General features: G+C 38.5%; 1 protein-coding gene across 3 annotated transcripts in view; it reads right to left on the minus strand.

The window, feature by feature from the left end:
- Positions 1 to 25,423, minus strand: part of LOC127636619 (zinc finger MIZ domain-containing protein 2-like) — a 61,580-nt gene that overhangs the window by 31,095 nt on the left and 5,062 nt on the right. Inside the window, exon 2 of one of the 3 annotated variants that reach the window (XM_052117266.1) lies at positions 9,445 to 9,510. The exons of 1 other annotated variant lie outside the window; for it this stretch is intronic. The gene's annotated coding sequence lies outside the window, so the exon portion shown is untranslated. One more of the 3 variants, XM_052117267.1, reaches the window with a different exon arrangement.

Genomic DNA, 25,423 nt, shown 5'->3' on the forward strand with positions numbered 1-25,423 from the left:
TGTATGTGCTTTTCCCACTGTACTCCCAGAAATGTTTTGTTGACTTGCTGTTGGGCTCCATCCTATGATATTTGTTATTCGGTCTGTAACGCACACTCCCCAAAAACCTGTTAGAATGCCACTTATGTGTTTACATAGCCACATAAGCAGTTTTCTCTGGAAGAAACCTAGGTGTGTTAAACTGCTTTCTCTTATTCTCTTAAATGGCGTAAGGAAATCAACGTTCTCAAAAAACCCGGAATAAACAGTTTTCTTAAGTGCATGTAAATGTGGCCACTGCTGGGTTTGGGCAAACCGTCTCGGGTACAGGCCAGGCTCAGGCTTCAACATAATGACAATGCAGACCTCTACCATCCAATACATTTCCATTCCCCATCCACATTGTTTCCTCTTTTGATATACCGTTACCATAATAAGTCACATTATGGGAGTAAAATGGGTTGTAAATGTAGACTTTAAATGTATGCCCAATATTTCAGATTCCAAGTGATAGGAAATTACAAATACTGTCAAATTAAGAAACGACTAACTAAATGCCTTTTTTCGGGCTGATATAATCAACGGCCAGTAACTTTAAACAAGTCCCAGTGCATCAGTGAAGAACAATGGTCGCTTAAGCCTCGCTATAGACCTGCCTGTCCAGAAATCTACGACTGTCTGCCTGCCAAATGGGGAGCGCCTTGGGTCACATGGTTAGGCTTCCCCTCCCCCATGTAGCCAAGGCAGAGCAGAGAAGCTGCTGCCAGAGAGAGAGAGAGAGAGAGAGAGAGAGAGAGAGAAAGAGGCTGGGGGCAGGGGATGCAGGATTAGGAACCACAGGAAGGCTAGGCCTGATAACACATTCCTCCACACATGTGCACACAAACAGACAGGAACACACACACTTGCAGCTCCCTGGCTAAAAGTGTCTCAACACCAGCTAGGGAGCTGCAGCAATGAATGCGGAGTTAAAACTGTAAGCTAGAAGAGAGTAATGAAGATCATTGTGAATATAAAATGAGAGAAAGACAACAGAACGCCTGCAAGCAAATCAAGGAAAATGGGAAACTGCAATAAATTGTACGCCTACAGATTCTGAGCTGTGAAGAACACAATCGTATCTCTTACCTGAGAGATCAGGAAGATAAAAAACAAATAACAACCTTGCAATTTATTAATAGCTGAAAGAATATTAGGTGTTTAAGAGTGCAAGTGCAATAAATGCTTCAAAGGATGCGGATTTGCTGTTTTTGAGAGCACCATTTCTGTGCCACTGCACTCCGGCAAAAAGCATGTAAATACGTTCGCCGTTAAGTATTGTGACTTTTCAATTAAAGCTGGAGTTCTGGGTCAGTTTTAAGCAGAGATAAACTGATAATACATTCAATGCGTTACCCTCAGGGCAGCAAACAACCACCAAGAGATAAAAACATTTGAGTGAGCACAACACTATTTTGAAAATCAAAATTGTATTACTTCTAGAGACATAGAGCCAGACAGAAAAGCAAATTCCATTACATTCTTCAGAGCTCCCTCATTCTCTAATAATCTCGCTTTGCCTTTAGGCCTTGGTGCAGATTGAGTGACGCAGGTTGAGCACGCCACAAAGACTCTGGGATTCAAGTTACGTTTGCATATTTTTCCATGTCAGTGTTGGTACATAGATATAGATGAGTTGTTTTTGGGAGAGGGAAGCTTGGTGGCTCAGAATAGCCACGAGGCGAGGGTAATCACGCTTGTGTTTGTGTGTGCAGTTGATGCCACCTTGTAGGTCAGCTTTATTTGTTCAGTGTCCAGGCCCATGTTTGGTGCTGTTTGAATTTCTTAAACACACACAGGCCTTGAGAGCGCATGTAGGAGCCGGTCCGACACCTCCCTTTAAATAAATTAATCTAAAACAAAGAGAAAGTACAGCACAACCGGTTTTGCAGGCAGCCTTGTTCTGGTCTATACACCTACTAGCCGACTAAAACCAGATGTTGGATATTCAGTAGTTTTTTAACATTCGTCACCATTTCAGCATCCAATTAATCAGACAATTTGAGTTAAAGGTCAAGTAGGCTACTTCAAGAGTTTACTAAAAGGTAGAGGCAGTTGATTTTCTGGCAAAACAAGGTACAAAGAAAAGTAGATTTTGTAAATGTAACAAGCAGTAGAATAAATTCCAAAAGTTACTATGACATCATCAGCGTGGAACGTAAGGAGTATCCATGTTTCATAAGACATCTGAGAGCAGTTTGTGCATTTGTTTGTGTCTGGCGGTGTGGCAGGGTGCCACGCCAGAGTAGGTATGTAGCCATGCAATGGAACAGCCCATCAGGGTTCTCTCTAGGTCAAACTACACAGTGCTCCTCCCTTCTTTTTATACCATCGTCTCTTTGGGTCTAAAGCTGGAGGGAAAAGCTTGTCGCCACAGAGTTGTCTTGGAGCATGGTAGAGGCTTACCTCTTAACCATAAAACTATCATGCAAGCCTCTGCTTTCTCTCCTGCCCTAAGTTTGCATATGTGTGAGTGTCTTGGGGGTTCTCCAATGCCAATCAAACCTCTCGTAAAGACTTTCCTTGTGGAAACACTTGCACTCGAGAGTTAGTGTTTATTCCAACAAGACATTCCTTGCGAATAATGACTAGGCAAGCTAACAATTAGCCTAATAAGCACATCAATAAACCTCTACACTTTTTACAATGAGCACGTTTAACATTTTTACACTAAATATACTTCATAAGCGAGCAATGTGTCGCCTTTAGTCCTTGTAAGGTCATAAACGGTTTATGCATAAACTGTTCGGAATTTCGCAAATTTCCCTGATTTTGCACTGCTTGTAAACACCTTTACCTGCATTTTTACCTGCTTACTCAAAGTGTGCAAGTGTTGAGTTACGTTTTGACGTCAAAATCCATTTCATTATTTCAAACCTCACTTAAACGTGGGTTTCTTACGCAGTCAGATTTTTTAAAACAAGCTAAATCTTTTAGAGTAATCAGTGTATTGCTGTGCAGATAAAACAATGATCATTTTCACAGTGTATTTTAGTCGTAATTTCTGTCTTTTGACGAAAATGGCCTATAAATTTACTCAATATTTAATAGTCACATTCATTAATTTTAGTCGGAGTATAATGGCATATCATTTTAGTTGACAAAATTGTTACTTTGTATTTTAGTTGAGGATAATCTTCAAAATGACATATTGATGTTACATTGTAACAGACCAAGCTTTAAGAACAGATGATTCAATGATTTTGAAAAGTTTATAAACTGCTTAAAATTATTTAAACATGTATCAAACATATTAAAGATTTTTAAAAAACTTTAATTTACTTTAATAAACTGCACTTAAAACCTGAGGTACTGAAATAATAACATTTAATGAATATATTGAAATGTTACTCTGTTGTTGCTTGACGTTTAACACGTTTTTAAGGTAACTGTATATTTACATTCTGGCTAGCCCGTGAATTAATTCAGGTACAGAGCGCAACAGTCTGGTTCCGAAAGTAAAAATCCCATTAATTTATTCCATAGACTATTTAATTTTTTAATGATAACTTAGAAACATTTAAAAGATAGACCTACCATGAGCTCCGAGGTTGTTCATTGATGGTTTATGCTCCTTTTGAAGCCATCAGTCTGTGTTATTTCAACATTATTGTTAAAAAATCATGTTTGATAGCAGAATTTACATGGCAAACAACTACAATACCCATGGTACAGCAGAAAAAACTTCACCAATCAGAGAACCGTGGCCAACGAAGCCCACAAAACCTTTGTCGTCTTGTACGACTTTCAAATACTTTTCCTTTTCCTGTTATTTTGATTTACCTCGGAGCTGGTTGGTTTGGTTCATGGCTTACAAATCTTTTATGAAATGTCTATGGGAAAACAATAATAATGGGAAATATACTCCCGGAACACAGACGGCAGAAAAATTGGGCGGGCACTGTTCCGCTTTATAATTTCTTTCTTTACATTTTCGTCAACAGTATGTTGTAAGTAGAACCGTTTGATTATTGTCATAATGCGTCTTTTTCACCTCGTCCTCGTTATCTTTGACAAAGTAAAAAAAAAACTTTAATCAATGAATATTTTCATCAGTACTTTCCTTGATGAAATTAACACTGGTAAATGCGCATTCCTAAGCAAACTTGAGTAATGGAAGAACTTGGCTGAAATGTACCAGTCTTTATAGATTATAAGCTGAGCAATCAAGTTGTATTGCCATTCTTGGAGGCAAGAAACTGCTGAGTGGAAGAGCACAATGGAGCACATTCATTTGGCTGATATCAGATTCCTTCATGGGCATCAGTGAATGGTCTATAAGAGCAAGAGCCTCATTGCTCCAAAACCCATTTCCCCCAGTCGAGCTTGTTTGAATTGAGCAGTGGCCACTGCAAATGGCGTCATATTGTATTGATTTTTCTTTATTGACTTACGCTTCTGACTGTCCTTTACAAAGGCAGAGCTGGCTGGTTCGTTCAAGGGCCTCCGCTAGATAAACTTGTCTGACTTCAATACTCAGCTGCTCCATGTCTCTCTCTCTCTCTCTCTCTCCACTGCAACATGACTCATTTTGCACACAGCAGTGTCTTTCTCTCACTGGTGTAAAAGGAAAAACAAGTTGACTGACTGATGGTTTGGATGATGAATGGTGACAGAGCCACTCCATGGAGGCTTGCACAGAGACAGCTCTCTGCCGACCAACAGCAGCCCCACTTCTCCGTTATCAGAAAGACATGCCTGCCGTGTGGCTTCTGCAGGGCAGTAAAAGAGCTTCTGCGATCATAGTGGAGATATTACTCTATTGGCAGTGTTTTCACTGCCTGTGCTTCCAGCACTCAAATCTTCTCATAATGTAAGACTTCCTATGGATGAGTGGGTGGCCTCTCGATATGAGACAATGGAATAGAAAACGAGCAAGGTTTGTGTGTGTTTTTATTTCAAAGAACGTGATGAACCCTACTCACGCTCAAGGCAGCAAACACGCTTGCATAAAGACGCTCCCTAGCTGATGACTAGCTGCAATCACGACAAGACTCTTCAAATAGACAGCTCATGGCACCAGGGCTGAGTGTACACATAAGACTTTGTCAGTACTGTTGTGAAACTAACTCAACACCACAAAGAACCATCACACCCACGATCAGAAAAAAAAAAAAAAAGTCAGAAAAGTTGTAAAGCTGTTATGCTTGTCCACACCTTTAAGATATTTGTGGCTCATTGCACAATTCTCCTTTAAACTCATTTAGTTGTTTCATTCACTGCGATGTTCAGCAACAAACAGAAAAAACAACATCTGTCCCCTGACAACTCAACCGAACCCTTTACTCACCCTCATGTTGTGTCAAGCTCATATGACATATTCAACATATATCTTGATAGTTATGTATTTGCTCTGAAATGACATGTGATTTTTATTTATCAGAGGAACCAGATTTCAACCACACAGCCATTTTAGCAAAGTTGATTCAAAATGTTTAATGCAAGACATGTTTTCCAATTTTTCACTAGATGAACAAAAGAAAGAATGATATTTCAGCCTTCTACATTGAGAAAAATCACTCAAATATGTGACCGCATTTGGCGCCAAGCATTAAAAAAAAAAGTCTGTTATTAGCTACTATCTAGTAAACATTCAGATTTCACTCGCCAGTGATTAAGTTGTGTAGTAGAGAAGTACTTTAGCATTGAGATACTTTCACTGCATGTTGTGTCTCAAGGAAATTGACCTTATTTGGCTCCAGTGGGTCCTGAGGTGTCTCGATCACGGTGTCACCATCATGATATGCCAGATTTACACTTTACATTGCATTTAACAACGTCAATTATGATATTGCTTGAACTCTACCGCGGGCCGCTTTCACACCATTCTCCATTTTACAGCATGGCTACAGACGAGTGAAACTAGTGAAAGTGAAATTGATGCAATCTCGAGAGCTTGTAGATTTGAATTTGAGAACTTGTACAATAAATATTTGTACATGTAAATCAGTCCACATTATGCTAGTTCACTTTTCTTTGACACGTTCCATGGAATGTGTGTCCACATAGAGGTGATCTAAAAGATACATTTTAATTTCATAACGCAGGGCTCTAAAGTGCGAGTTTTTGCGAGTGAATATTCCTGCGTTCGAATGTGGAAAATTATTTTAACTTCTAAAGTACCATCAGAATAAAAACCTCCTAATGCATTTATTATATAGAAAATACTTTTAAAAGTGTTTATACTAGTATTTTTGCATCAAAAGTGCTGTTTTCTCAATCTAATATACCTGAGACAGCGCTCGTGCAGACAAGCCATCTCTTTCGACCTTTCTTTCTCATGTGACCGCAGAGGCAGAAAGATAGTGAAGCAGCATAGGCAGATATACCATGTGAAATTGGTTTAATCTGAGTTTCTTGCTTGTTTTTTATGTCAAAATGACAGACAGCGTTTCAATTATCCGTCAATGTTTTAAAAATATGGCACTCACGTGAGAGTCACTGAAAAAGTACACTCTTAGAAAAAAAAAGGTTCTTTGGGGTTCTATTTAGAACCCTAGTGTTCTATACTCCACTCCAAAGAACCCTTTATGCCAAAAAGGTTCTATTTACAAAGATTTACACATTAGAACAAAAGCACAACAAGGTTCTTTGGGTTGACAATTGCCTAATGTGAGTATGCATTCTATTTCTGTATGTATATGCATAAATTACATTATTGAAAGTTTTGTTTATAAAACGTTTTGAACACTACATTACTTTTGCAATTCATACTGCAGAAAAATCTACTTCTACAGCTTTGGGTTTCATTAGAAAAGGATAAATGACAAGATCCAATGTCCTTTCTCTTTTAGAAGACATGTTTATCTTAGTATTAATATACAGTCTATTTATATATATATATATATATATATAGTATAGTCTATTCTTTATTCATAATTCAACAAGAGATTCACAAAATTGTGTTCATCATAAACAGCAAACAACTTGAGCGTGTGGTGTTGTTTTTCCCGTCTACATAGAGCAAAGGCACATTTAAGCCACAAGCTTAAACTGATCAAAACGCATCAGCGTCCCGTTTCAAATTTTAATGGTCACGGAAAGTCAGTTGAGCTGAAAGCTTGAGGGCATCATTACCCTGGTAACTAAGAAATATAAATTAATTTGACAAATTTTATGTTATTTTCTAAATCTTTGTTATTTATGACATTTATTTTTATGTTTATTTCAGCAAGCACAAAGAATACATATCCACAATTCTGTTTCGTGCAGGTCTGCGATATTCTCTGCCAGGAGGTTAGTAATTTCACACTTGAATCATTAAAATCACTGTTGTGGATTGACTAGTAATCCTGATACCAGATTATGTTATAATAAAATTTCTTTGCATCCAGAAAACATGGGGAAAAACTAAACAAATTTCCAAAAGCACATCACTGCATCGAATTAAGCCAACTGCAACTTAATTAAGAGATTAATCAAGCTCTATTCAAGTGTGTGAATATGTCAAATGTCCAAAGTCAAAGAGAGGAAGTGATGGAAATGTTTCAATTTGTCATTTAACATGAGTTTTAGCAAAGGCCTTCACCGAACTCAGAGATCACGTCTGAAGTTCTGGCCATCGACTTCATCACACCCATGAGATGTGGAAGTCAAAGGGGACATCTGACTTTAAAACAATGGCATAAAAGTTTCATATTTTTCTATTATTTCTCATTATTTTATATTGCATCAAGGTTTTTATGATACTAAATAATGGTGAATTTCTGTTTGCAGTGGCTCTTACAGCATTGCTAGTTTGACCAACACAACACAAGATGTAAATTAGAGCGATAACAATTTCTTTGTTTTTAATTACTCTGCGTACTCACAGCAGGTATATTAAATGTTTCCCAAACTTACAAGTATCAGCACATCCATCCTCAACCTAATCTTGCATATGATGTCCAGACCCCTCAGAGTCGGCATCAAACTGATGACATGGAGATGGCTGAAGTGAAGTTTTGTTTAATTTGTTGTATCCAAAAGACCTCTCTCAGTTTGCCCAGTGCTAAAACAGTTTAACAGCTTTTCATAGGTCATTTTTTACTTGTTTATTATTCTTACTTATGACTATAATGTTAACTTTTTACTTATTTTTACAAACATGTGGATTTATAAGTCAATTCTCATAACCATTGCATTATGAAATTATTGTTGTAAATACAAACTATTAAAAATGCTTACCTTAATACATAAATGTCTTTTTATGTGGTTATTTCACTTTCTTAGTGATATAGTATATGAACTATTCAATTTGCAAATCCATTAAACATTCTTCTGGCAATAAAACGAATACAAATTAAAAAAATATTTTAAAACAAAACAAAAAAGGTTCTATAAATAACATTTCCACTTGGCTCAAAGAACCCTTTAGGGTTAAAAAGGTTCCATATAGAATTTTTGGGTTATATATTGTTTAACAGATTATTAGTTCAAACTACAGTACATTCAAAAGTTATGAAAGTTGATTAATATGCTGTTGGTCAACTGAAAAAAAAAATTCCTTTGTTTCTGAATTCTTTAGTAATTCTTAATGCCTGCTTGTGCATATATATATGAATATATGTATTTGAAAAAATATATTTTTTTAAAGATCTCAAACTAATCACACATTGCACTGATGAGGTAAAACTGCGCAACTACACTGCCATTAATATTCACCCAGCCGTAAACACTGTCTCGCTGAACTGCCGTTACTCTTAAAGACACAGTAACATTATTGCACCCGTTATATGATCAATGTAAAAACGTATGCGTACAAATTATGCATATAAACAAACATGTAACAAAATGCTGTAAAGTAGTATGCGTAACAAATGTGTAAATATATAAATATTGAAAGGGGCAATCATACATTATGAAATATTTTACTTCAACAAAGACTGTAAATGTTGAAGAATTTAACAAATAGGCTCTTGCAGCATCTATGCGGGGGTTTGGTAAAAACCTGTGCAAAGACCTGCCCCATAAATCAAATGCTTTTTAAATAGTAGCACTTACTGTATAGAAGTGAAGTCTATATTTATTGTTAGGTTCCAAACTTGATTTTTGCTTTTTTTTAGGTAGAAAAGGAGATTCAAATCAAAATAGTTTTTTGGGGGATCAACATTATGCCACAAATGCTGTCGATTGAGCCCAACTAGCATTGAACCTGGAATATTCCTTTAACTTGTTGTCCATTTATCTAGCCTAGCAATGACAGTAAATGTCCAGCTGAACAGGCTTTATTTGGAAGGTATGCTGGTCCATGCGGTGGCAGGTGCGTGACTCCAGTGCAGGGTCATATGTCCAACCCACTAATCAGATTATAGTGGAAGAAGGGGAACCCATTTCTCAGAAGACAGGAAGAACATCCCACTACCATTTCAAGAATAACATGCATGGAATAACACAAAACAATGACAAACCGTTAGTCAGAGAGGTCATTTGACGACAGCACTGTACCTCTGTTTTCTCAGGTCGTGGGTGTGTTGTGGTCAAGTCTTGCATTGCTTTGATGACTGCATGAGCCTGCAAGAGGAGCAAGGGACTGTTTGTGTATGTGGTAAGACAACATCAGATGAACAGGTCAGTTGCAATGCTGCTAGGGTTTGTGTCAGTGTGTCCCACCCCTGCACTGACTCACCATTTCAGTCTGACAAACAAGCCCACACCCCCTTAAGCTACATACAAATTCTGCGGTCTGTCTACCTCTCTTACAGATCTACGATGCTGCACATTCAAGTTGTCTACAAACACAGTGTGATCTGAGATTAGAGGTGAAAGGGAACCCAGCGGACTCAAAGCAGTTCACATGCATTGTGAAAGCAAAGTTCTACAGGTTCGCACATTCGCAGAAAAACATATGTACAGTTGAAGTCAGAAATGTTACATCCACTTAGGTTGAAGCCATTAAAACTCATTTTTTAACCACTCCACAGATTTAATAATAGCAAACTATAGTTTTGGCAAGTCGTTTAGAACATCTACTTTGTGCATGACACGAGTAATTTCTCCAACAATTGTTTGACAGACATATTTTTACTATTCGAATAATTATTGCAGAATGAATACTCAAGTATTCGACTACTCCTGCACATCCCTACTTCAAACTCAGTGAATCTTTGCTGGACATCATGGAAAATCAAAAGAAATCAGCCAAGACCTCAGAAAAAAAATTATGGACCTCCACAAGATCGATTCATCCTTAGGAGATATTTCCAAACGCCTGAAGTACGCAAGTATAAACACCATGGGACCACGCAGCCGTCATACCGCTCAGGAAGGAGATTCATTCTGTCTCCTAGAGATTAACATAATTTGGTGTGAAAAGAGCAAATCAATCCCAGAACAACAGCAAAGGACCTTGTGAAGATGCTGGAGGAAACAGGTAGACAAGTATCTATATCCACAGTAAAACGAGTCCTATATTGACATAACCTGAAAGGCTGCTCAGCAAGGAAGAAGCCGCTGCTCCAGAACCACCATAAAAAAGCCAGACTACAGTTTGCAAGTGCACATGGGGACAAAGACCTTTCTTTTTGGAGAAATGTCCTCTGGTCTGATGAAACAAAAATTTAACTCTTTGGCCATAATGACCATCGTTATGTTTGGAGGAAAAAGGGTGAGGCTTACAACCCGATGAACACCATCCCAACCGTGAAGCATGGGGGTGTCAGCATCATGTTGTTGGGGTGCTTTGCTGCAGGGGGGACTGGTGCACTTCACAAAATAGATGGCATCATGAGGAAGGAAATGTATGTGGATATATTGAAGCAACATCTCAAGACATCAGCCATGAAGTTAAAGCTTGGTCACAAATGGGTCTTCCAAATGGACAACTACCCCAAGCATATTGTGAAAAACGGAGTTTAAATGTATTTGGCTAAGGTGTAAAAGTTAGTATTCAAATCTAAAAACACGCCAAAGTATTAAAGAAAAGGAGATGACAGCGTTTCTCCAGAAAACCTGTGGAAACTTGTCAATTACTACTAATAAAGTGTCAATAACACACACACTGCACTTTCAAATTGTCCGACAAAATAAAGGATCCAGATGAAGGAGAAGTAAATACGATATAAATATGTCACTATTGTATAAAACTAAAAATCTAATCCTCAAAAAAATAATAATTCAGTTTAAGTACAATATTATAATAATAAACTTGAATAAATGTGATTTATCCCACAATAATAATTAAATATTCTAATAAACATTCAAAAGTTTTCCAAAAAATTAATTGCAGATTTGCACACCCTGTTTCATAAAATAAAACATTTTAGTAAATGTATATGTATAGGTAAAAAAAGCATTTTATTTTCAGGTATTGTTGTATATTCATGCATCTAAATGAAAATGAATAAATATCATTCTTCATTGTGTTAAATAGTGAAAACTGGAAAAAACACCGTACTTATTTTAACAAAATTTTTACGACATGCAGTAAACATTATGCATAAAAAAAAAGCATATGGTCTACAAGGACTGTTTGGTTGGCGCGATGGTGACTCTGAATTAAAAATAAATCACTTTTAAAGGAATATGCCGGGTTCAATACAAGTTGAACTTAATCGACAGAAATTTAGTTTGAATCCAGGGGGGGAGTGACTCCAGCCAGGTCACCTAAGCAACCAAATTGGCCCGGTTGCTAGGGAGGGTAGAATCACATCGGGTGGTAACATCCTAGTTGTCACTGTTAGTTGTTTTCGCTCTCAATGGGGCATGTGGTGAGTTGTGCGTGGATCGCGGAGAGTAGCATGAGCCTCCACATGCTGCGAGTCTCCGCGGTGTCATGCACAACGAGTCACATGATAAGATGTGTGGATTGACGGTCTCAGAAGCGGAGGCAACTGAGACTTGTGTTCCGCCACCTGGATTGAGGTGAGTAACGGCCACCATGAGGACCTACTAAGTAGTGGGAATTGGGCATTCCATATTGGGGAGAAAAAGGGGATTAAAAAAGCAAAAATCGATGTGGCACTTACAACTGAACTTCTGTTCAAACTTGTGTATTATTTGAGCTGTAAAGTTGTTTAAACCGTTGTTTTAAAAGTCATTTTAGGGTTTACGCTATTATGTAGTTTTAAAATTGGATATCACTTTGCACAGAAAAGGTTAGTACGTGATTTTATCACACTAAAATAATGTTAACAGTTAACACATATTGTTTATGTCTTGTGACTATACTTTTGAAACCGTGAGTATTTTTACGTTTACAGATTGGCCCCATTCACTTCCATTGTAAGTGCTCACTTTAACCTAGATTGCTTCTTTTTTTTTTAAGAAAAGTGGGAAATGTAAAATATTTTTTGGTGGTAATCAACATTATGCCACAAATTGTGTTGGTTTATAACTTGTATTGAACCTGGAATATTCCATTAGGCCATTTAAAAAGCAAGACTTTCCTCTGTGGAGCAGAAATACATGATGTTCAGCAGAATGATAGTCTCAGTCACCATTCACTTTCATTGTATGGAAAAGATGCCATGAAAGTGAATGAGACTAACATACTGCCTATCACCTTTAGTTTTCCACAGAAGACAGACAGACATGCACATTTGGAACAACATGATGACAGGATTTTCACTTTTAAAGCCCAGATCTGCTTTCTTTTTCTGTGAAAACACAAGGAATGGTTATGGATTGGGCAACAGCTTTAGCATCAGCGCAGACTAGGAGGAAAAAGGAGTATGATAAGTCAGCAAGCTGGCCATGCGGTTAGCTTTTCAGTAGCTTGTCAGATGGGACGACTGTGTGTGACACCGTTTGACGGTCTCTACACCTCTCGGATTATACAGTAGACAGTTCGCGATGAAGGCCGGGGGGTGAAGGGTCAGACAAACCCGACACCCTGTTGGCTCTCTTGTCCGTGACGGGCAGACAGAGAGGTGGCGCTGGCTTAGCCTTTCTAGTCCACTGGAGAGCCGCTTTCCCTCATGACACAAGTCACTGTCCCTGCGCTCCCTCTGTCATCAAGCCAGCCAGGGCTAAGGGGCAACATGGATCCTGAACTGGAGTCACCTTTGTTCTCACCCAGAAAATTCAAAGTGCTAAAAGCATTAGTGTGACAAATCTGTCTTGGTTCAGCCTGGATGGGCTTGATTTTGTCAGGGATACTTAGAAAGCACTTGAGAATGCAAGTTAATGCAGGTCCCTTTTCTGGGGTGGTGCTATTGTCGAGAAATACTGCACTTTTATCCAGGTGAGAAATTAATTTCACAAAGTTTCAAAAAAATGTTTGGCTTTCATTGGCTTCATTTCAAAGGGGTGCTTTTTATGTCAATTGTGAAACAAAACAAGCTAAAACTCATACATGCCCAGCTCTATGATGCCATGTGAACTATTTGCAAAGGTGTATGTATGTCTTCATCAACAATAAGCAAGAACGAACAAGCCATTTGAACCAATGTCAATCAGTAAATTAGTTGATTATTATGAAAAATCCTGGAGACACACAGTCTGTGTCTGCTGCTTTTTAAGTCTCGGTTGCACAACATGGCAACAAACAGATTCTTTCACTTCACAATCTGCTTTGTTCACTCACACAAGGTGGTCAGAGAGGCAGGATAAAGACGCAGAGCTAATGAGGCATCTATCAGGGCCCACAGTGTTTCTGTCACTGAGAACACAGAATCCATTAACCCGAGTGACCTTGCTCAGTTGTGTCCACTCCACACTAACCAGCCAACACTGGCACAGCCTAAGGAGAAACCTGAGGAACAGCTCATTACTGCAAAAAGTGCTTCTTGCAATCCTACATCCAGTATTGGCGCTCCAAAACGTAGCAACTCACCAGACCAGGGTCGGTTTAGCTTGATGGGGGAAGGTTAAGGAAAAGGACTAAATACACTTGCGGTTTTATCTAAAGCAGAATTGAGTTGTCGTAGATCGATTTGCCTTTGATTCAAATCAGACTCAAAAGCTGTGGCGTACTACTAAGCAAATTAACAACTGAACAACAAAAGAAGCCCAAGTGTCAAAAATAGGGTAGCTCAACAAGTATTGACCGGTTGCTAGGGAGGGTAGAGTCACACGGGGTAACCTCCTCGTGGTCGCTATAATGTGGTTCGCTCTCGGTGGGGTACATGGGAAATTGTGCGTGGATGCCGCGAAGATGGGGCACATGGGAAGTTGTGCGTGGATGCCGCGAAGAATAGCGTGAAACCTCCACACGTGCTATGACTCCGAGGTAACGCGCTCAACAAGGCACATGATAAGATGCGCAGATTGACTGTCTCAGATGCGGAGGCAACTGAGTTTCATCCTCCGCCACCCTGATTGAGAACTTTGAGGAATTGGGCATTCTAAATTGGGGGGAAAAAAAGGGGGGAGGGAAAAAAATTGGGTTGGGAGCCGAGAACCCAACAAATGACTCTTATGAGTCAGTTCTTTTGAGTCTACAGCGTGAAACAAACAGTGCAACCAGTGTAGTCTGATTCCTGAATGAATGGCTCGGAGTCTGTTCTTTTGAATGTCTCTTATCAAACTGATCTTTTTTAGTAGGGATGCACTGATGTATTTGCTGATGATATTTCTCTGCCAATAATTGACCAAATTAAAACCATTGGCATATCGGTAATAAGCATAAAAATGGCAATATGAAATAAATGATGGCTTAATTATAATTTATAAGTAACACTTTGTAAAAACTCATTAGGTATATTAGGTGGCCTTTACTATGTAGCCAAGCATTTACTCCAGCTAACTCTAACTCTCGGTGAATGAAAAACATATTTAACCGCAACTCATTCATTCCGTCATGTCCAAGAACTGTTTTATTATTATTATTATTATTATGTGTAATTAAGACTTGTGATATATAGGCTAAATTGGAGAAATTACTGGATGTTTTTTTACATGACAATTTGTAGTTAAACACATTGACACATTTGTTGTAATTAGTCATTTTTTAATTATTTAACTAAACTAAAAAGTTTGTTTACACACAAGAATCGGTTCTGGTTGTCAAATGTACTAAAAATATTCGTTAATGGAAGCATTAAGGAACAGTAATTGTGTTAAGGAGTCCTTCTTAAAACTATTAATAGTTACATTTCTTACGATTCCCATCTGATTTACATCCCAGGGTTTTGATACCAACACTTAAGCAAATCAACAAACGCTAATACCCATTTTACAAAAACAGGAACTCCTAAGCAGATAACAGCAACACAACTCATTTACCCATCACGATCTTGTCGAATTCTGTTGTTCAGTCAACAAGATTGCCATTAAGCACATTATAGAGATTTCACACATACATGCTTTCTTCCTCACCAACCCCCCTCTTGCCCTCTTTTTGTCCTTATATTGATAAACTGTGCCTTCACATCCTCACATGTAGAGGTGCGCCATATGGAGGGTGTGAATGATGACCTAGAGCGCTTTTCTCTCGTGGCCAGCTTCGATGGAAACAAGCCTGTTTGGAGAGTTGCCTTGTGGCAGGGCAGAACGGTGGAAGACCTGCGTCAGAGCCAGGCGCTTCACTGATGGAAAGATTAGACGGCAACTGACATGGCAGATGAGACCACAGGAAAGATTCATTTTGACAACATGTCCGGTTTTCCTGCATCTACAATGACTCAAGGCAGCACAACCTTGTCGTTGTATCCGGTTCTAGTTTTTGTTATTGTAGGGTTGTACATGTTTTACTGTCCATATCTCATTCCATTAGATATTTGTATTTCATTTTACTGAGGGTGAGATGATGATAGACTTATAATGTTTGGTTAAACTAACACTTTAAGCTACCATGAGTCTCTCCATAATGCTTGACAAGCTTGTTTACTATCAAGAGTGAACCGCAAATCTTTGAAAATGGCATTTAGATTCCATTGAGAGGTCAGAAAACTCCATTGATGGCAAGATTTATCAAAAGAAGGATGGATGGCAAAGTTTATGCACCGTTAGATTAGAAATATTCAGAGCTGTCAATACAAATATATTTCTTTTTGTGAGTGCCGTCTGAGCCTGATAAAAAAAAAAGTTGAAACTCCTTTTATAAAAAAAAGACACTGTGCAGACTGATGTTTGAACTGCCATAGTGTGTCTAAGCTTTTTTCAGGTGGCCAAACGCCAACACAGTAGTGTATTTGAGAGTGTGTATTACAAGACATTGAACAGCATCTAATCCTCTTTATCTATACCAGCTGTCAACACAGTCAACCAAAAATAAGAGGTGGATTGGGGTGGGGGAACTACACCTCACACCTTCATTTATTAAAACACAGTCAAGTCCCTGTGCTTAACTAGTGAACTGGAGTAAATAAACAAAAATGTCCATAATGCCCCAAAAAAAATTGCATCAGGAAAAATGAGAGGAAACTGGGAAGAAAAACCGGGTTGCATCGCTGGCCCAAAAAGGGGTGTCGCGGTCCGTTTGAGCATATCATTACCCGTTCGGCCCCGTTTTGTGGTCTGCCCACTGAGAAAAGTCCTGGTTCTCCCAATGGTTCTCAGTCCTGTTAATAACCACAAAAATAATTACAACTTATCCCTCATTTTCTTAAAAAGTTGACGTTAGAGTGAGGCACTTATAATGGAAGTGAACGTTACGGCAACAAAGTTGTAAAAACATTTGCCTAAGAAAATGTTCAGAAGTGATTTTATCACATTAAAATCATACTTTTTAAAATCATGAGGCTATAATCTTGAAACGGTGAGTATGAATACGTTTAGGATTGCCCCATTCACTGCCTCAATCTAACCCAGATCTTTGCTTTTTTTAAAGAAAAGGAGGGACAGGTCAAAATGTATTTATTTTGGTATGCAAAATTAGTCTACAAATAATACGTGAGTCGCAAGTTCGAGTCGCTGAGTGACTCCAGCCAGGTCTCCTAACAACCAATTTAGCCCAGTTGCTAGGGTGGGAAGAGTCACATGGGGTAATCTCTTTGTGTTCTCTATAATGTGGTTCTCGCTCTCGGTGGGGCACGTAGTGAGTTGTGCGTGGATGCCGCGGAGAATAGCGTGAAGCCTCCACACGTGCTATGTTTCCGCCCTAACGCTCAACAAGCCACGTGATAAGGTGTGCAGATTGACGGTCTCAGACGCAGAGGCAACTGATATTCGTCCTCCGCCACCCGGATTGAGGCAAGTCACTACGCCACCACGAGGACTTAGAGCGCATTGGAATTGGGCATTCCAAATTAGGGAGAAAAGGGGAGAAATAAAAATGAACAAATTGCCACTATTGATTAACCACATAAACAGAGTTACCCCGATTCATTTCGGTAAGCCTATAAAAATTATTTATATTTTGAGCTGTCGGGTCAGATTTGGCACGAAATCGCTGGCTTATGTCGTTCCTCTTTGCGTCATGTTCACAGATCGCGATCCGTTGTCAGGGGAATTACTGTGCATGTTTACTAATACGTATGACTTCTGAAATTGACTTCTTGTACATATTATTTTCATGTTTAATAGTATTAAACAGGTGGAAAGTTAACAACACACTTTCACGGCGAAATCGTCAGGATTCATACGACTTTTCTACATTTGGCTAATTCGTATGATATTGTGCGACTGCACTCTACGACTTTCAGTACAGCCAATGACGTCGCTGGACATCGTTTCCATCTAATACGCGACAATCACTTGCTTCTGTAACACACAACCGCTTCCTATCATGTTACACACTCTACTGATTGGTTAGGTTTAGATAAGGGGTTTGGGAATGGGTATAATATTAATAAGTTTGTCCTTAACACCTCGTGTGCGGAACTTGCGCTAACTTCCGCATTGGACATACGAGATACATACAAGATACATACGCGTGTTCCACAAGACTGCACGCCTCCAAACAAACAGCGTTTCCTTTAACCTTTAATGAGGACATATACTACAATCCAATAAAGATTTGTGAATTATGTTATTTAATTAAAAACTGTAAAAAAAAATATATATATATATTATATATATATATATATATATATATATATATATATATATATATATATATATATATATATATATATATATATATATTATATATATAAAATACATTTATAAAAGCAATACATTTGGATTATGGACATAGCCAGTCGCTACAGAGTTCATTTAGTGCACTTTGTTAGCCGTGATACCCTGATTTGCAGATCTTTCTCTGCTGGATCATGGGTAGTGTAGTTGCTGACCAGAAATTCCACTAAAAACGATTTGGTAAAAATTAAGTTGAAATAAACTGAAGGCTTCCAGATATACCATTGATTAACAACCCCGGAGCTCATGGTAGGCCTGTCTTTAAAGGTTCATAAGTTAATGTTAACAACCGTATTTTTACTTCAGGAACCAGAATGTTCCGCTCTATAGCTGAGCTACGTGATTGGACAAAAAAGAGAAACCATTAGCTGCTCATCATCTAAATGAGCACCCCTTTAACTTGCAATCCCATGATTCCTAGCAGCTGGTGGAAAGGTACTACGGGGTAACCCCTGCAACCCTTGCACGTTGATATCAAAGACAAAGAGCCTTTACCTTTCTCTGTGTTACAGCCGAATAAACAATCCTCGGACCAAAGTCCCTATAGAAGCAATTTGGCGTGAGTGGTCAAAAAAAGCCCAGCCGTCCCAAATAGATCAAAGCTATTCCTATGTATCCAAACATACAGGGTGAACGCAGAACATCAATTTTCAGTGCAAACGGCAGATGCTCTTAAAAGAGAGAGCTACCTGACCCCACAGTTGAGTGCTCCCTTCCACCCCAACTCTCCTAGTGCAGTAGTCCATCTCCCGACGTCCATTACCACCCCCTATACACCTCTGAAAGTGGAATTTACTACTCACACAGAGTCTTTGAAATGATGGGCTGCAAAATCATCTTTCCTCCTTTAATCCTGTTAGATGTGCTTTTGCGAGTCGTCTCTTTTATTAACAAAGCCTTTGAAGGAGAGCTTTACATGTGGATGAGGACGACGATGGCCTGGCTGGCACCATGCACCATTACATCTTGTCCGAACCAGACACGATGCGATAGGATTTCAGCAACAAGCAATCTGTCTGCCCACACTGAACGCAAAAATAACGAGTTACGCCGCACCATAACAGCCGATAAGAACAAATTCATATGGTTAATGTAGTGTTGCGGGGAAAGAGAATTTGGCCCAATGAGAGCTGACACTTTTATTTTTTTTAAGTCTTGGTTTCGGGAATATTTTTCACATAGGGATTTCATAAAATCCTTCATAAAAGAGTTCCAAGCCATAAATCACACCAACCAGCTACAAGGTAACATAATACACTTAATTAAAGCAACAAATATTTGAAAATTGGACAGAAAGACAAAGGTACAAGACATGAAGCTAATGTAATTTCTGTGACACTAGTCCCAACGAATGGAAAGGCAAAAATAAACGTTTTCAAAACAGCTTTCTTTTTCCCGCTTCAGCTCGCTGATAAACATGTCCACATATACGTGGAAATTGGGACCGAACTCCTTCAAAAGTTTAAAAGCCATGTGTTAATGTTGAAAATTATTTATTATTATTATTATTATTAACTAACATTTATGGGTCATTTTACTTAATTTAAATATACATTTTGTTATATTTTATTTTGTTATCTCTGTGCAATACGGTTCTATTAATTCATATTAGTAAATGCATTCCTAGATTTACTGTGCATTATCACATTGAGAATAAACAGGTTCATCCAAAAGCCAAAAAGGGTTTATGGGGAGTTAGGATGAAAATAATGTACATTTCGAACTGTTCTCAGACCAGTACAGACAGACAGCACTAGAGGTTGACCGATATATCGGTTTTGCCGATTAATCGGCACCAATAACAGATTTCTGGAACGATCAGTAAAAATCCACACCGATAGTTTTTCCCTGTTGCGTCCAGTGCTGGAGCAGCTGGGAAGGGTCCGCTGTCATTATACAGTATGAGAGCGACACTTCACTGATGCCTTGTGGTTTTTGTTTTGACACGTGAGACTACATTCTGCATGGAGAGGAACACTTCAGATGCAGATTTAAAACCACAAAAATGAAAATGTATGTATTCAGTCCACTACAGTACACATTGTCATATAAATGTCATAAAAGTCATAAAAGTTCAGTTTCAGGCTGCAGATGATGTTTGGACCACTCAACATGTTTGGCAGACATGGGACAATGATAATAATTACAACGATTCAGAATTTATAATTTTATTTTAACATGGTTGGCAGTGATTGGATGATGCTGGCCATTACTTTGAATCAGATTTAATTAAGCTAATTTCTAATGTAATGTCTGTAACATCTCAAAAACTTGAATAGACAACACTACTTTAAACAAACAATTTGATGAACAAAATTGGACTTCTATAGCTTGGTATTATTTAACATTTCACAACTTACTCTCACTGTCCACATATGTGGACATACATTTCTAGGAAAACTATTTGCTCAAGAAAAAATGTCTTGCTTGTTTATTAGGTGCTACTAGTTACAAATCAAAAAGAGAAACAGAAAATGCACACAGTAGTCATGCTTGAGTCTCAGTAACCATCAGCTTTGAGAATAATATAGTAGAATGAAAAACTATGGAAAAATATAATCAATTGATTTAAGCTGTTGATTATATGTATTTGAACAATACATTTTTATTTTAATGCAAAATATTCAGATATATCTAAATATATAAGTGGTTTGTGAGTGTAGGAACACTTGATTGCATCATGAGAGTGGGTGGTCGCTGCAGGGCTTGTTTGGTACGCTTTGTTAGCTGAGATTCTTTGATTGGTGGATCATTTCCCTTGAAGTTCATGGGTAGTTTTGTTTTTCAGCATTAAATATTCTGCTATTAAACACGTTTTTAGGTGAAATAATGTAGACTGATGGCTTCAACAGCAGCACATACCATCGATAAACAATCTCAGAGTATATAGTTGGTCTGTCTTTAATTTATAAAAGTTCTCATTAAAAAATGAATTCCCCTATGGAGAAAATTTATGGGATTTTTACTTCTGGAACCAGCCTGTTGTACTGTATAGAAACCAAGCGATTGACAAATGTCCTGTTGTCTTTTGCTTGCTGCAGTCGCGGCTGGTTAGGACAAGAAATCTGATTAACATGGAAGAGCTACCTTTAATTGAGCGCCTTTTTATCGCTTTGCATTTGGTTAGGACAGTGTAAGTAAGGTATGACACCGTTGCAATGTAGTAGACAATCTTGTCTGGATTGCAGTGCAGTTGTAGGTTAGAGAGACATCGTTAGCAGGGCTGCAGACTGCGTTTTGGAATGCTAATCATCCGAGGACAGCCACAAAGCTTGCCACACTTTGGCAAGTCCCGTCGCCTGTGGCTTCGGAGACCAGATAACAAAAGAAAGCCAGCCTGCAATCCTACTTCAGCAATTTCCAGAGCTGTAACAGTTGCAATATATTCTCTGGCCATTCTCAAAATAAGTGAAACGTCTAATTTTCTGCACTGTCTGACTTCGCAATGAGAAGAGTCTGTCAGGCAGGAGAATGCGACTGCTGAAGGGGAAAAAAAGAAAGCAGATTTATCCAGGATAATGACCTCTGCCCTCCTGCTTTGATCCGGCGGAGGTGGGTAGGTAATAAAGCGGCGAGTCGTTACAGCGTGCTCTCAAGCACACAGCTAGTCAATATGAGGTTACTCATCTGATACTCGTCTGTCCTCTAATGTACTGCAGGGCTAAAACAGTATGCAGGACACAGGCGGATTACTGCCAGGTCTATCCGATGATCTTCAGGCTGTTCCGTAATGCCGCCTGTTATCATGCCGTTTGCACAATGCTTCAGTGGTGTCTAGGGCTGGGAAAAAAAAATTGATTGGTTTGAACGATCTCGATATTGATTCTTAAATCCCAAGATTGATCTTTCACTTTATGTGCCAACACTCTATAATAGAGGTTGACCGATATATCGGTTTTGCGATCAGATATCGTCAAAAATCCACACTGATAGTTTTTCCCCATTGAGTCTGGTGCTGGAACAGCTGGGAAGGGCCCGCTGTCGTTATACAGAATGAGAGCGGCACTTCGTTTGTGCCTTGTGGTATTTGTTTTGACATGCGAGACTGCACTTTGCATGGAGCAGAACACTTCAGAGGCGGATTTAAACATCAACAACGAAAAGTTATGTATACATGTATTAATTTGTTGACTAGATGCTGCATTATTAGAGAGCAGCAGTATGTTTGCCGACGAGGCCGAGAGGACCCTAACATTAAAGCTAACCTCGAGCTGAACAATGTACAAAAAATACACGCAATACACGTCCTACCCAAATGTATAAATGTCACAATTGTTTCCATCTATTTGCATTAGTTTATATCCAGCTGCTCGTATTTATGCATTCGTTAGCCAGCTAAGTTGCATATTGAAAGCTAGTTTTGTGAGAAAGCAAATTAATGTCTTCATGCAACGTATAAGTCAGAAACGCATCTGATTTCAATTCAATTTTTTATCCTCACTGTAATATGATGACTTCATATCGATCACATTCTTGACCTAAACAAGCCCAGACACAACAAACAAATACAGTTTAACAGAAAGCAGGGGTCTCAATATACTTTTGAAGTTCTTTTTAATTAGGAAAGGAATGGATGGAAAAGGAAACAAAGATGCTCGTCTTGCGTGTGCTTACATAGAAAAACAAATGGATGGTTGCAAAAGCGTTTGGTGTGAACAGCCCCTCACAATTGGTGGAGGTCTTTGGCCATTGCGTCTTGCTCTCTTATAAGCGTTTCTCAGATTAAGCAGTGAGTTGTTTAAATGCTTTGTCAAGAAAGATGTTCAATTTCGAAATTTGTGTCTCGAGACCCTTGCGTTCGATTTCAGTCTGTTGTGTATCGTCTGTTTGAACAACCCCTGACCTGGGCTCATAGTCTGAGCCGCTTCACCACCGAGTTCAGCCGAACACCTGTGAATATTTCTACTCTACATACAACTTTACTGAATAGAAAATAATGTGGTATTTCCCTGTTATTATGACGCTTGAGTCTGGAGTAGTAGGAATCAGTGCAAGTGTAACACCATGTGAACTGTCAATTGAAGCATTTTCCCCCCTCATTTTACTTTTGACTTAACATTTGAGAATATGGACCGACTGAAACTTTTTATTATTTATTTTATGCACATTTGTGGAAAATGAAATGTCCTTTTTTAAGCCAGGATAGGAATGTTCTATGCAATAATATAACGGTGCTGAATGGTTTGCTTTTAGTTTCAACCAAATGACACGCTATGTAAATAAAAATGTCTTTGATTATCCACGAGCTAGTAAATGTTCAGATTTCACTCACCAGTGATTGAGTAGTATAGTGGAAAATAAGTTATCAGCACAAAAGTTCCTTTCACTGCTTGTTGAGAGTAAAAGTTTGGTTTACCTCGTTCTGTTTGTCCAATGACGAGATCCACAGATCCATACGTCATTGAAAAAGATATACAAAATTCAAAACAAAACATAAATGCTGCAAGAGATGTGAAAAATGTGAGCTGCTCTCTGAAGGCAGAGTATTTGGACACAAGCAGGTATGAGAAATGCAATATACCAGAATAATTGTGATCGTGAGCCTGCAAAGATGCAAATTATATGTCATCACAAGCGATTCACTTCCGCCATTTGGTACGATTATGTTCATATCAGCAGCGAACCGTAGCGGAGTTCACATGAACCGTACCCCAGCTTTTGGTCAATTTTACATTTATACACTGTTATTTTAAGAGCTATTTCAAATTACTACTTGGAATTTAATTGCATTTTTTTTAATAAAAATACAGAGCGCCACAGTGTCTGCCCACTTCTTCAGCCATCTTGGTTCCAGAAGTATTTTCCCCATTCATTTCTTCCATAGACTTTTAATAAAATCCTTCATAAAGGAGTTGGACCATGAACCAAACTAGGGATGCTCCGATAAGGATTTTTACAGCTGATTCCTATCACCAATCTTCTTGTCACCTGATCGGCCGATTTCACATTTAACTTTTTATCAGGATCTCTGTCATAACTGGCTATATATGTTAGCTTTCTGCTCAGTCACTATTAATTACATTTTATTCTTCCCAGTAATATCCATTTGCCTAGTTTTTGCAGACAAAACCTGATTCAAAAGTTTAAAAGGCTTATTAAAACTTTAAAAAAAAAGACTTTAAATCAAGTATAGGCTAACAAAGAAATTCTCTATATCAAGACAGATTAAAAAAATTATGCTTAGTGTCAAACCTAAGACAAATTGATAACCCATAGGTGCACTTAAACTTAATGTGACATTTTTGGTTATTGAATCGTTGTCATTATTTCATATAATTATTATTATTATTTCTTATTTTATTTTTGCATTACATTTAATACATTATATTGCGGTACCTTAATATTGTATGAATAATTATTATATTTATAAATTCCTTCCCTGCCTTTTCATTTAGTTGAATTGAATCTTACAACACTATGCCAGTATTCCCCACACTCAGTGATGTCATGGCAGACCTGCTGATGTTTTAAAGGAGCCGTGCACCTTTCGCAACATGAGCGATCAGCTTACGTGATTGGCCAAATTACTGATCACCAATCGAATCATAGGACGTACATATCGGCCGATACCAATCGATCGGAGCATCCCTGAAACAAACCATCCAGCTCCGAGGTGCATCACAATATCACAAACAATTACTTAATAATCGCGACAGGCCTAGTTAAATACATATAGATGATGTGACATATTTATTCATCCTTTATATATAGTAAGGTCTGCAGAGGTAGCCTGTAGTAATATGTGTGTTGTAGCGTGCTGTTGGCCATCAGCATCATGGGAGGAAAACTGCCATGAATCAGTTTTGAAGGCACTAGAAGCTTAAGCATCGATTACATTGATCTGTACCTTAACATCTTAATGTTTAATCACAAAGCAGCCCCTTTACTCCACCATCATGTGATCACATTAAACCCTTTAACCACATCTCTCCCTAGGCAGACAGTGGGGGTCCCAGTTTCATACTAGCGAGTGAACGAGCGTTACAAACTGTTCAGAAATCGAATCCACCACAACTCAAGATAACGACCACAGAACAAAAACTCAGAGGAAATTGACGTAAAAGGGCCAAATATAGCCTGGGCAGATCCAAGCGTGCGGTAGGGACGTTGATTTCAACACTGCATGTGTTCTATGGATATATATAAAAAGAAAACACCTCGAGTACCGAAACAGTGAGAAAGACAGAAAAGAGAGGGCAAGGCCATGAATCTGTCTGTGTTTCTGCTTTTAATGTGATCTGGAGTAATCCTGTTCACTCTTAAAGCCTGCAGGGTCTGAGACAAATATTAACACACTCTACGTCTAGTTTTTTTGCCATATGATGGAATTATTCTTCCTGGGTGGTCTTTTTATTCGTCATTGTGTGAAGACAGTATTAAATTACCTGCTCATCCTTTCGTTCGTAGAGCAGGGCCTCTGTTGACACCATCCCCAACAAAACTGCTGTATTCACACTCACATTCC

This window comes from Xyrauchen texanus, chromosome 44, assembly GCF_025860055.1.
Source record: "Xyrauchen texanus isolate HMW12.3.18 chromosome 44, RBS_HiC_50CHRs, whole genome shotgun sequence".
In the NCBI taxonomy this organism is placed as follows: Eukaryota; Metazoa; Chordata; class Actinopteri; order Cypriniformes; family Catostomidae; genus Xyrauchen; species Xyrauchen texanus.